The 14121-nt window shown below is 36.1% G+C and overlaps 1 protein-coding gene across 4 annotated transcripts in view; it reads right to left on the bottom strand.

The window, feature by feature from the left end:
- The window catches only part of LOC122404548 (calcitonin receptor-like), a 160254-nt gene that overhangs the window by 144755 nt on the left and 1378 nt on the right, over nt 1-14121 (bottom strand). For 2 of the 4 annotated variants that reach the window (XM_043408597.1, XM_043408595.1), the window contains exon 1: nt 13584-13681. The exons of the other annotated variants lie outside the window; for them this stretch is intronic. The gene's annotated coding sequence lies outside the window, so the exon portion shown is untranslated. Of the gene's footprint in view, nt 1-13583; nt 13682-14121 lie in introns of those variants that run through there. 4 annotated transcript variants of the gene reach the window in all.

The raw sequence follows: 14121 nt of genomic DNA, 5'->3' as shown, positions 1-14121 counted from the left end.
AGCTTACTTAAAGATTTGCTCGTAGATTAATTTTACGTTTGTCATTTTACTCTTCGTAAACTACTCCTCCTGACATTCATAAAAATAACGTTTCTCCATTACTTTTCCATTGAATGTATCGACTGCGAGTAGGTGGTGGACGCGTCAGGATGTAGGGCAGAGTTGTACAATATGAGGCAAAGACTAAATTTAAATTTGTATCGGAACAAATAGACACTGTTGGTCACACAGAATTAATGGACGAACAAATACAAAAGTATGTTGGATAAATTGCCATGGAAAAAAACATATTTAATGTTGTACTTTTGTACGATAATAAAAGAAGCAATAATTTTGAATTAGCTACCTAGATAACATAAATACGTTAAAAAAACTGTTACGATGAAGAGCAATGGCCTCGGACAATTAATTTAAAAAATTCTTTACACCGTACAACCAAAAAGAAATTAATACCTTATCGGATCTAATTTACAGGTCTCGATCGTAACTTTTATTTATTTTTTTTAAAGAAAGAAACGTCTCGTATCGTGTTCGGTAAACGATATCGAATCTCTATACTATACTGTTCGAATACATTACGGTTGCAAGAAAAATTAATTTGAAAACATGGTGTGCACTATTTTCCGTCGCGAACTGTACGATGTAAACAACATCTTCGAAAACGAGAGCGTCGAAAGGGAGATTCAAAGTAAAAAGAAGCTCGCGCATCTATTTTGCCGATAAACGTCAAGAGTGTGTATGTTAAAATAGATTTACGACAACAGCTGCGCCAGGAAATCAATCCCTCGAGAAGCATGCGTAGGCTTGCGAGATTTGCGATTTCAACCATTCGTTTGCCCGATTTTGAAGGATCGGAAACCTGTCGAGTTCAAATTTATTTGGCGATCGATTCTGATCTGTGGTTTTCAAATTAGCTAATTCTTATAAATATTCCAGTATTTTTGCCGTACCAGACACGTTATCTGCTTAATACGAAACTAATGAGAAACGAAAATAATTTTTCATTCGACTGTTTATTGAATTTACAAGACAGTGTCGAACATTTGAAACAAAACAAAGCTCCTACATTTAACGAGAACATTTATTAAAGAACAACTTTTCCAACATTGTTAGAATTTCCACAATACTCGAAGTTATGACGTTTTAAAGATACGCGCGAAATTTTCGAGTTACATTTTTGGCCTGAAATTATACATATGTATATTTTCGGTGAGGAATTTTTTTCTCGAAAATGATTAGGATTTCGAGGTTGTGCCTATTCACCAACAATGATTGTAATTGGCCCCTGCAATCGAAAATGATTTTTCCAGAGTGATTTGAAATTTTTCAATTTCGCCGAAAAATTTAGGCACCTAACCCCTGTTGATTTCCTCTACGGAAATGTTTAAGACTTTTTTTTTGGTGTCTATGAGCTCGGAATTATGATCGTTTGGAAATTAGACCACTTTTATGAGGTTTTTCGCACTTTATATGGTTAAAATCTTAAATAAAATTGTTAAATATGTACTCTGAAAATGTGCGAAAAGAAGGCCAAGTGTTTATTGGCAAGATCTCTTGAAAAAATTTAATTATTAAAATCGCTTTTTAATGACACTCATAAAATCCAATAAAATATATTCCCAACTCTACTTTACTGTTAAACTAATTGCAAAATATTCGACAATCAAATCTTGAAGTGACCCAGAAAGGAAAGTAAACTGTTCTACTGGAAATATTTTATCGGTCTCTTGACATCAAATAATATTTGTTTCGACCAAATAAAATTGGTTATCTCAATTTCAGGATGAATTATTCCAACTACATATTTAGCAATCAAAAGTGTTATAATGAAACGGATAAGGTAATCAGCAGAAATGGAAAAGAAATCTGTAGAAACATACCGAAAAACAAGTAACCGTGAATAAAAATCAACCGCGTTTAAACGTTTCCCATAAACAAAAAGAACTTGGCACAGCACGAACAGCTCCATTTCCAGTATTATGATTCGGTGAGCTACTGGCCACTGGTTCTAACGACCTTTTTTCTAATCTTTGAATAAATTTCATCGGGTCCATGGATCGAGTAAAGCAAGAGGAAGTTCCAAAAGTAGTTACAGAAGAATTATTGAATTTGTCGTGAGGCCACGACGCATACATAACTAGGGTTCTGATTATTGGAACGACACTGTGAAAGCGTCACATATTTTAGCAAATAGGACTCGTAAATCGGAAGGCTTTACGATTTGCAATAGATTCAATACCCCTGTATGTACTCGATGATGCATAATATCCGCCATGCAATATCAATGCCATCATTAAAATTTAATTTACTTCCGCGATTAAATTTTAACAGCGTTTATTAAACAATATCTACGCACGCGACAACGCATTAATTCCATTAATTGCGTTGCACCGCTTCGAAACTATACTATAGTCTCTACCGTAATTTAAGGGTGAATGCGAATAAAAACAAAATGTTAGGTTTGACTGACCCTTTAACACCTCGAAAGAATGATTCGGAACAATCGTTGTAATTAAAAAGCATAAATGGTACGTTCGTGCACGTCTCAGAGCGGCAACTATAAATATGCAGTGACTGACTGAACGTTCACACTCGTGCCGTGCAAGTTCGCGATTCGCTTTCGTTAATGAATTAGCCGCGCGGTTCGCAGTGACGTAATCAGCAGTTCTGGATCCCGCACGCTAAAATTTATTATGGAACCCGATTAAAGGGAATACACGCTCACGCTTTAACTGATATGATAGGATGCTTGCACACATCCCAATTTCGGCATCTTTTTTTTCCATAAATAGTTATTCTTCATAAGGACATTAGTTTTACAAAAGCGTAGTCGCTTGGGTCCAGCCTCGGACCCATTGATCATAACATTTCTAAACTTTCTATTTAGTATGCAATCAATTGTTTATAGCTTCGAGTGAAAAAAGTTCCGACAAATATGCGTTCGGGAATGTTCGTTTCTTGAAAAAATTTTGCTAAAAATACTTTGCGTGCTGTTGCCTAATAAAAACGAAATTATTGCGGAATAAATTCATAAAAGAAAGGGTTGTAACTACATACTTATTCGTGTTTCAAAAATTATAATTCTCTGGTCAAATTTCTGTATCTGTTCTGATTTTATCGTCCTAGTTATAATTCTCGTAGCGGTTAAACACGAGCCTCCAATTTAATGTTTATCGATCGTGGTAAATTTTGTATGGTTTACTTAAACTTGATATTACATAGTACACACACATTTGGAAATCGCTATTATTGAAAATCCCTATATAAACATTATTCGAGTTACAATTAACGAGTATTCGCAAATCTAAACTGTTATCTTCTTGCCTGATTGCGCACTCAACGGAGCAACAATTACTCCCAGATTTTCCTCCGCAGAATTAAACGCCCCAAACAATTCCATTTGTTCCAACGCAGTTACCCACATGTTATTCCCCGCATTTCCATACCGTGGATATACATAGATCACGACTGTTCGTTTATACATATAACAGAAATACCCCCGACGTATCCTTCAAAAAACGGGAAGTGTACGTTTCGATGCATTGAAACGTCTGTAAATACTTGGACGCTTCTAATTCCTCCGTTCGGATCACTATCGTCCAAAAGTTTGGCATACATCGCGGTATTCCTTCGAAAATAGATCGAAAATAACCGCATGTAAGAAAAATTTTATCGCATGTTTTAACGAATTTTTTTACATCACATATTGTCGAATTTTAATGCGTTATATTCTGTCATTTTTTTCTTTTAAACAGAAAAAATATCTGCAACGTGATTTTACAATACTCGACAGCTTCCAAACTTTCGAACGATATATATATATATATATATATAGTGTGTAAATTTCAAAGAGGATCATCGATTACCTACAGAATGATGAAAGAAGAAACCGCCTTCCCGTCTTTACTTCTCACGACCCTTTCACACGGAAAGCTCTTTATGGACCAGCTCCTTTTCGACGAGCATGGCAAGTTTCGTGCGTGTGCAATATCGGATCGCATTAAACTTGAACCATTCAGGCGAAACATATAGGGCCAACGTTGCACCAAAGTAATTTAATCGAACGAGTGAATTAACAGCAACTATAAAAGAAACAAAGGCGGAGTTGGCTAAGAAGTTTGGATTTTGTTCGATAATAGAACGGCCCTTAGCAAATACCCTAACTGTTATAACCACAATAAAAAAAACATTGTAGGATAACGTTATTTTCGCGACTTGCAATGTTTTTGGTTACAAATTTCAGTTATAAGCGATTGAAAGTTTTGTTTTTTCCGACCACTCGATAAATTACATCGGTTCCGCTTGAATTTGTTTTCTGAAGAGAGCCTGACTTACCCGGTGTGCGTGTGAATCTGTAAAATTAGATTCATATCAGCAGAAGTGGTTGGTGAGGAGACTCCAGTGGAGGACAGGACGTAATTAAATCGTGGTTGGTCGAACGGGTTGTGTTAGTGGGTGAGGAACGTACGATTCCTAACACAAATTGATTTGCGTTTACGAAATAGCTTGTGATAGAAGACTATGGTGCTCCTGGGAGCACGTGTGTATATTACTATACATCGTTAACAAATATTTGCCTCCGCATAATGACCATTTCGAATTGTCCGTTGTACATATCACTTGCGTATAGTTATATCATCGAATGGACGCGTGCAGCGTGTACGGCTGACATTTTCTACATCGCGTGTTTAGTTGCCACCGGTCATGTTTCATCCTTTTAATATTCGGGTTTGACAAAGAGTAGGTAATATCGGAATTTTCAGTCTATTTTCACTGTACGTGCAAAACAAACAATGTTCGGGAAAGCTTCCAATGAAATCTACACCGCCTCGTCGATCGACGAATAATATAAAATAGAGAATAAAAGAAAATCAGAGGTATGGATCGAGTACGTAAATCTCAGGGAACATAGATGCGGAAGTCAATGTTTATCTATCAGTCGGATAAAACATTCAACCAATGCGCGTTATTATTTCAGTTGCTACAGAACGACGTCAACGGTGTAATTCGCGGATTTATTGCGTCGCAAACAACCTCGAGATGCATTTTGCCAGCTCGAGGTTACTAAATTCAACCACCGTTGCGTTCGATTTTCGATTTTATCTCGATCGTGAAATATTTCTATCGTAATTCAATAATACATTACCGCCGACAGCTTCGTGAAATTATAATTTCTTAGAAATTCGTTTTACTTTGCTGCGCCACGCTCGATATCACAATAGAAATACTTGACCGGATATCGTATTTTTACAGGTTGCGACAGAATAACAGGAACGAACATTTTTCAATGACAGTCAGCGTATCGAAATTATCTGTTTGTATCGTGTATCGTGTGTTTGGAGATGTTGGTATTTTCGAAATTCCTGACACAATCGTGGAAACATTTTATTACGATATTTCAACCACGAGGTAATTGATCTTTGGTCTGCGATAAGCCGTATAGTATTTTTACCTCTGCTATGTGAATATGGACTGAATTACCTCGTTTCACTACGTGGAAATTCAATCAACCTCCATTTTTCTACAAATATCGTTCGCATAACAATGTCAGACATAGCGTGTAACTACTAAATAATTATGATTTAATCTCTTTTAATTACGTGTATTAAAGTATTTTCACGTATGTTCTGAAAATTCTATTATTTGCATAATTATCATCATTTCATTAGTCTTTCCATACTCTGACGAAAATAATTGACTAATATAATTTGTTAATTGATAGAATGTTCAATTATTGTCCTGTGTCCAACTTTGTTTTATGGCAACCGGTAATAATATTTTCACTTTGAAACTACATTCTTTCACGTTTCACGTATCGAACTAAAAATAATAGCGACACATTTCATTATATGTATATCATCCGTTTTTCACGGTAGCAATTTTAACTGAACACGTTTTGATACATCACAAACTATCGAAAGGAACATTATATCATCGATGGATTGTTTCGAAAATATTCATACCCCCTATTGTTTCTAACAAACATTATTCACGTTCGAGTTAAAATCTCCCGTGGCATATTTCACTGTTGCTTTCTGTTGTCTAAATGGGTGTATCCATTCATTCGTTTTCCAAGCGTTTTCAATCTCAACGTATGTATATTGTCAACATAACTCGAGTGTCGTAAATCGAATCGAGGGAAAAGCAAACAGCGCGAGCAATGAAAACAGCAACCAGCCTCGAAACACGCTTTCCAACATTCAAATTAATTTTACTTGCATCGGACTATCTGCTAAAAGTCAAATGCCCAATCGATCGGCAAAATTTCTGCTATAAATATTTTCAAATCGTTTCCACAATCGATATACATACCGAATAATTTATTCTACTTATTCTACTCTATCCGCAACATGATTAAAATTATGATCACTTTCTTTATTAAACGCTTTATTAAGTTAATAACATGGTAATAGTCTGTTAGAACGTTATCTGCAATTCTAGCATATTTTCAAACTATATTATTTATTATTTATAACATTTAAATGCTATTTGATTAACGTCTACTGAAACAATTTCACATAATTCATTTTGTGTTTAATTGAATTTTATTCTCATCGATCAAGTCTGTACGTTTATATGGTTCAGTTTCGAAAATTAAACCCCATTTGACCAATCAATTATTGCTACAAAGACTAAGTGATCCTTTAATCGGAACGAATGCCTGGAACAAATTTGAAATTTTGTTAAATAAAACAGAGGTTCCCTTAACAATGTACATATACGTACATTTCTATGTAAAACGTTCAAGAAATAAAATATGTTTAAATTAAAGTGTCCGCTACGTAGAAGATATTCCACACACGTGTATCACGTTTTATATCACTTCGAAAGCACCATCGACACATCGCGATCTTTATATCATTCAGTTCGACTGATAGTTCCTGAGAAGCAAAGATATTTACTGCAACAATTCGTATCACCACATAGAATCTTCTCCGAAGTGGCTATTAGAAACTTTATAATCGACTTCTCGCTACGGATAAACTTTTCCTGCAAATATAAACCCCCTACGAAGCCATTTATTTGCTTCAACAGCTTCTACTCAACACAATCATTCACTTATCTATAATTGAAAATATATTGCTTATTTGCAGCGACATGATTCGAGATATTATACATATACCAAATTTAAGATTTTATAAGATGTCCGATCAATCTAATGTTCTACTACTCAAAACGAATACAGTGGAATCTCAATTAACCAGGGTTCAATTGTTCGCAGTTTTGATACCTTTAGGAAGCCAGTGAATCAGCACACACCTTTATAATACTTTGTCAAAAATATTTCGACTTGAACGATGATTATATCGGTCGATGAAATTGTTTTGTTAAAAAGCTGTCGTGTTTTCATCTTACTTAAAAAGCAAGCGAATATTTCGTGTACTAAAACGCGACAGGTGTAACCGTGGTTTTATGAATTCGTGATATTTTTCTCTAACCGATCATCAGGCGGTATAATACTCGGGTATCGTGATGTTCAAATAATACCTTACAAACTGTGTCGTGTCGGCCGTAGCAGCGGCCAGAAAAAGCATACATATAACATCCTACGAAGTGTATACATAACTGGCAACCGCGTTCCTTTCGGGACGTGTACGAGATTTTAAAGTGCAAACTTCACGCGAACTTTAATAAAGTTGAATTCTCAGCGCGAAGAGAGCGACGTGGTAGGTCGGAAACGAGTAGATGTTTGTAATAAAATGTGATCTCGGTGAACATTTGTGTTTATGAATTCAATACTGAAAATATATCTTAATTAAAAACAACTAAAACATCTCGATTCCAGGACAAACGGAACGTTAATACGAGTGCCGATCATTCGATTATTCTGCTTTCAAAGCTTGCATATTAAACCAATTAAGAATAATTTGACTCAATTATGAGAAATTAATAATAATGTGCCCATAATATGGATATTATATCGTATTAGTATAAAATTCGACGAGTATACATATGTACTTGTTTTTATCATCCTGTTTCTGTAAAAAGTTCCTAATATCTGTACTGCATAGTCGTAAATATATTGTTCGATCGATTGAATTGATTAGACCCGACGTAAGTATCGCTGAGTTCATTTATGTACACCCTATTTATCGACAACAACGAATATAAAATGGTTGGAGGAATTTCCTCGTGTCCCGCGGGAAACGTTTTCTCTCTGCTCGCGGAGGCGTAAAGATCGGACGGATTAGCACTTGCCAACGAAAATATACTTCCCTCGAAGACAATCAATTCCAGTCGAAGGGGGCCCACCTTCGCGTGGGATAGTCAAAAGTGGTCGTTGAATTTGGCTACCAAAACTTTTCTTTACAGTACGGTAGGTACACCTTTAATCGATACCCTGGTTTTGATAGGATTGTTCAATGTGCAGTCGCTTGGTATTGAATCAGAACGAACCGAACCGGAAACTCCAAGTTCACTGTTTCCCTCAAAAAATTCTTGACCGCGCCGGGAAGCATTTGGTCGCGCAGACGAAAGAAAAACGAAGGACCGTGATAATACGTGGAAAACCCATATATGTATACATACATATATCCTTTATTTGCCCTCAGAGAGATCATGTTCCGACCATCGAAGCGTCTTTCATAACCGTGGAATAAAAATAAATCATAATGACGCAGATCGGCTTCGCGGACCGCTCGTCGGGCTTACAAATAATTCCGCCGAGAAGTTGAATTTTCAGATACTTTTGGAAGTTGTTATGAAACACCACGAGGCCGGGCGTACTTAAAAGTTTTGCTGAAAACCGGTCGACGAAGCGAAACGAACGCAAAACGATGAAACAAACGTTTAATCCGCGCAATACGACAAACCGGACGGTAGTATTTGCTTTTCAATCGAATTATTTGATACATTAATTCGGTGGTTGTAAAATATTTTTAAGTTCACAGTTTCTCTATAATATTATGCAGTCTCATTTGTTTCCAAAATGGCAATTCTAGAAAGTTTCATTATTAAAATTATGTTGTTATTAGTTGCGGTAAAAACGTCGACGGAATTCTATCTTGAAATAGCTCGAATCAAAAGGAGACACGAGAGATTCGCTTAATAAGAAAAGCTGCTGCAACAGACGTGCCAGATACCAGGTTACTAAACATCCGATCGATTTGTGACGCAACAAATATCTATATCATTGTCAATAGAATACTACAATACCATAGACGACGACTCAAGGTAATCGATAAATTTTTGTTCCGAATCGTGATCAACGATATTCTTACGATCAAAACGTAATCATGCGTGAAAAATATGACCGATTATTAAAATTAAACAAACGTTATATTATATATGTATATCCGATAAACAATTATTACTTTCCTTGTTATATAAACCTTTACCTACGTAATTATCTTTTACTATGAAACTCGGTAAAAAGTTATTTATATGAACCAACAACATTTAAAATATGTATACATATAAATAATATTACAATCACGATAGTAATTAACATTTATTCTTTTATTCCCTTGTTTTGAACGATATACACGTTGAACTTCTATACCATGAGATTCAGGGTTGCAGCATCCGTTTTCCTATAGAGATCGAGTTAGCAAGGGCCAGTAAGGTTCGATCCCAAGATCCGCTGCACGGTTCCGCGTCGCGTTCGTCTCCCTCGATTTAACTTCATCCTTTTTAACGAAATAATTGCTTGGCATAACTAAACTAGAAGATCGAAGGAACTTTGATTCCTTCCGTCTCCCAAGTTTAGTAATCTAAGAATGTGAAAGAGAGATCGATGGAATAATTGGAACCTATCTCTCTTCGGGTCTCCACTCGCAGCAACCTCCTCGCGGTGAAACCTGGCAATCGGTATTACCCACGATAGAAAAGTTATTTTTCGTGAAAATTGTTAATAACAGCTAGCTTGTACATCGTGTAAGGGAGAAAAGAATTTTCCACGTTTGGTAGCTGTACCGATTTCACAAGTTCAATCGACCACTAGTTTTTTTCTACTGGGTCGTATGCAAGTGGAGTTTTAAGGGATACATGCTTTCAAGAAATTCAGTAGATAATAGTGATTTCTCTAGCGTTCCTAATCGAAATCCCCCCTTCGTTAAAAGAATATTAATTACTGGAGTGCAGAGTTCCCGCAAGTTCACGCAGCAAATTGCTCGTATCGATGAGCGAGATCGACAAGTTCGAGAGACCCCTCGAAATTAGGTCGATAGATGGGAATCGCGTTTATTTCGACAGAGTTTCATGCTAGGAACGAAGGCGGAAGAGAGGTTAACGAAGGTCACCCGATAATGTTCTCAACATGGCTATTAACCGTGCTAGTATGTACCTGACTGTTCTCTGTATCATGACGCACGCACAGCTTTCATCGAATGCATCCATGCCACGCTAAAACCACGAATCTATTTGGTTTCGAGAGATGCACTATCATCGATGATAAGTACGCTCCTATTGTTACAACAAAGTTTACCGTCTAGACTTTAGCATTCCACTAGGCTGTTGGGTGAAAAATATGTTTGTATTTTATTTGGAAATGACGATCGAAGAACATGTAGTAAAATGTAGATAGTAAATATGTGACTTCATAAACAACGTGGAGTATGGAGTGTTAACACGCTTCTGTTGGCTGATATATTACATAGTGCAAGTACCTGTTGCTATATGTAAAACATTAGGTGCGGATACTCGATAATTTTAGAAATGTAAGTAATACATTTATATGAAATGCAGCTTGCAATATATAAATATACGAGTATCGATCTGTGTGTTTGAAATTGCTGAGATTTTACTAAATATTTTTTTAATTGATTTAAAAACGATTGGTGCCAATGTTGGTTGATCTCTATGTTATTGGTCAAAGGATACAATTTACGAATCAACCTGATATATGTACATATGTATGTACATATGTATTACTCCCGAGTAAGAAAGCACTTTCTCGATCGGCTCGAGCAACGTCGTGTATACATATGTATGTATATTTCACGTGAATTGAAATGCGATGTTAAGAAGCGTATTCCAGTAGTTGCAACGAAGTTTGCGAAAGATCCAAGACGATAGCATCCTTAGAAATTTTACTAAAGACTGATTGAAGAGCATTTTATTCGGCGCATGCCAGCTTAAAATAGCAAAAGAAATAGTGGAAATCGATACTACAGTTCAAGATGCAGTTTCGCAAAGATACGAGCACTCGGTATCGCATAAAGCCACTGTTAATTTCCTCCCCAGTATAGAACTTTTTATTCCTGGTACTTTGATGACAATCTTTATAATAAGTGCTTCGATTAAGATAATCGATCTACTCTAGCTTTCGAGCACGATCAAATACTGACAAAAGAGCAAAACTGTTTGGATTCTGTGGTGTCCGGACGCAAACTCAACCGGAACCCCAATCACGTATCGAGAACAAAAATTTGATTGGAGATTAACTAAAATTCACTTGACAATCGGTAAATAATTGAAATTTAATCAAAGCTTAATTGATTATGGATATGGATTAAAAGAGTATGAAAGAAACCGAGTGTTTGGTCATCAGGTTTTATACACACACTCTTCAAACCATAATCGTTTACAATAGAATATAAAGTATACTACATATATCACAACGATCGGTTGGCACTTGGAAAAATGAACTTGGTCTTTCAAGATTAATCTGAATCGTTACTTAAGTTAATAATTCTATCTCGTATGAAATTTCATTGTAAGACTTTGATATTACTTTGTATAATCTTCGGTATAAAACATTAATTTCATTTAAAGACACGTACAAACATACATATACGCTATATTGTACAGTTTGTAATTCAGTTCTACGTGGCTGCTCATTAACGTCGCAATCTACTCACTACAGATCTAACGTTGTCTCCTTTCGAATGAAATTATTTTTTGTAATTACTTCTATATGTACAATCTTTTAGCCAAGACAAGAATTATTTGCGGAAGAAAAAAACATTTCTATACGAACGTTCAATTACTCACGAAATTCTTTATTCGGTAATTTTTCATTGCTAAAATCTCTAAAATACAAAGCTACAGTTTAATGATAAAGAGGCACATGCAACAAAGTTCAGATCTAAGAACGATACAGAGGTAACTCTTGTCTATAATCTGAATAACCCATTTTGAATTCACTGAACCCTGCACAGGAGCATAAGTATACAAGCTACGTGTAAGTGCATATTAAGTAAAACGGTTCGAATAAAATATCAAAATCTAATATGCGAGACGCTTAACCTTTTGCTCGGACAATTTCTACGTATTCACAGATGCAAATAATTATACAACTTAAAGGTAACCGCTGCTATAGACTATACAAGATTTAAGTCGGAATTATTTAAAAATTTTACACTCCGGGACAGAAAGTTACAATTTTATTTGTGTCCTTATACTCGAATTTACTCGGAAAATAAATCTACTGTTAATAAAAGCTCCGAAAAATAGTAGATTCATTTTTACACGCGATGCGCATATTCTTACCCTTGATTCTCTCTGGGATTTTTGTTGTACTAAAGAACACCTCGATGCTTTCGTACATAAATACCTACACGCGGCGCAGCACCGTGAAAATAAAGCATCGATCATAAAATCGAACGCAGAGTTATGTGTTCGATTTATGAAGATAGGTGTGGGTGCCCGTTATTACCACGAAGATATTTAATGGCGTTGTATGATATTGCAAGTATATGTACACCAGACTGCATTACGATAAAGTCTGTAACTTCGTTACCATTGAGCGATAAAACTGTTCATGAAATTTCAGCCTTACTGCTTCTATTTACTCGAGTAATCTAGTACGAAGCTTCGTAAATCGTAGAATAGAATGAAATGTTATAATAATACTTTTCGAATCGCGATCGAAATTAAAAGAATTGTAATAGCTGCGTAGTTTTGCCGAACGAGACGATTAAAAAACGCTGATAACTAAACGATAATCGATATTTATTTGATCGGTGGTGAATGCAAAGCATCGTTTTCACGGTATAACCGATAAACTTCGATAACGACTTTGCCACGGACTCGTTGCTCACGTCCCTATTCATAGCCAATAAAATCTAAAGGATATCAGGAGGTGCAGGCACTCGAGAGTCCTAGTCGTTAGACAAATTTATCGAGTTAAGACATCGCTGTAGTTAGCTGGCCAACTAACTGCATCGTAAAGTGTGACGTGAAAATGCAGCGACGCAAGGGTCCGACGCAGCGGTTACGTGAAGTTGATAAATGGCCATTTTGTAATGAAACGATCGCGTAGCACTGGTAAATCACCAAAATGAGAGCACAACGAACATGGATCTCGGGATGGACTGGATTCAAATTTTCATACACGAAATGATTTGCACGACAAGGGTGACTAGAGGGTGGAAAATACGAAAAACAACTACACTGGACTCTCGACTATCCGGTCACATTTTCGTTTACATGAAAATTATTGACATATTCCGTAATTTATTCTCGTTTTTCCCCCCGTTCATCCTAAACCTCTGAATACAGTATCGCGAGAAATGCAAAACGATTGATCGATCCCGCGGATATACATATGTATAATTGATCTCGACGCGTGAGGGCTGCGGCGTTTGCGTGGCAATTCCACAAGAGATTCAATTTGAATAATGGAACAAGGTGGTACTCACCGAGGACACGATGCCCAGGTCCTATCTCGTAACAGGAGCAGCTAACTTACGCGTTTTATCGCGACGCAATTAGCTGATCGAATGCAATTACTTTCCTGACGACGTCGTTCAATTCATCCCGATAGGAAGGAAACACCGTGCCTTCTTCGGGAAACAGAGATAGCACGTTTCATTCATGAAGCATGTCCATGTACTTCTCCAATGTCGATTTCACTACTTTTCCATATTTCATTTCTCTATCTCATCTTTTTCGTTTAATTAAAAATTTCATTCGAAAACAACACTCGAGGAACTTAAGTCTCCGGGTTCGTTTTAAAACTGTATTACACAGAAGCGGAAATTTTTGTTATCCGACAGACAATACTTTAAACTTGAGAAAAAAAAAAATATTACTGATTTTCTAACGATGAAATTTACACAATTAAATTGTATTCAAAACATAAAAGAGGAATGGTTGTTCAAGCGCGAGAATCGTTTATAATATCACACCCAAATACTATTCCTAAACAGTGTTGATCGTTTAACAAAATTTATTGAA

The sequence above is a fragment of the Colletes gigas genome, unplaced genomic scaffold, assembly GCF_013123115.1.
Source record: "Colletes gigas isolate AHSC1104 unplaced genomic scaffold, ASM1312311v1 Colletes_gigas_Sc00003, whole genome shotgun sequence".
Classification (NCBI taxonomy): Eukaryota; Metazoa; Arthropoda; class Insecta; order Hymenoptera; family Colletidae; genus Colletes; species Colletes gigas.
Note: the sequence above shows the minus strand (reverse complement) of the source record. Positions and strands in the feature narration are given on the sequence as shown.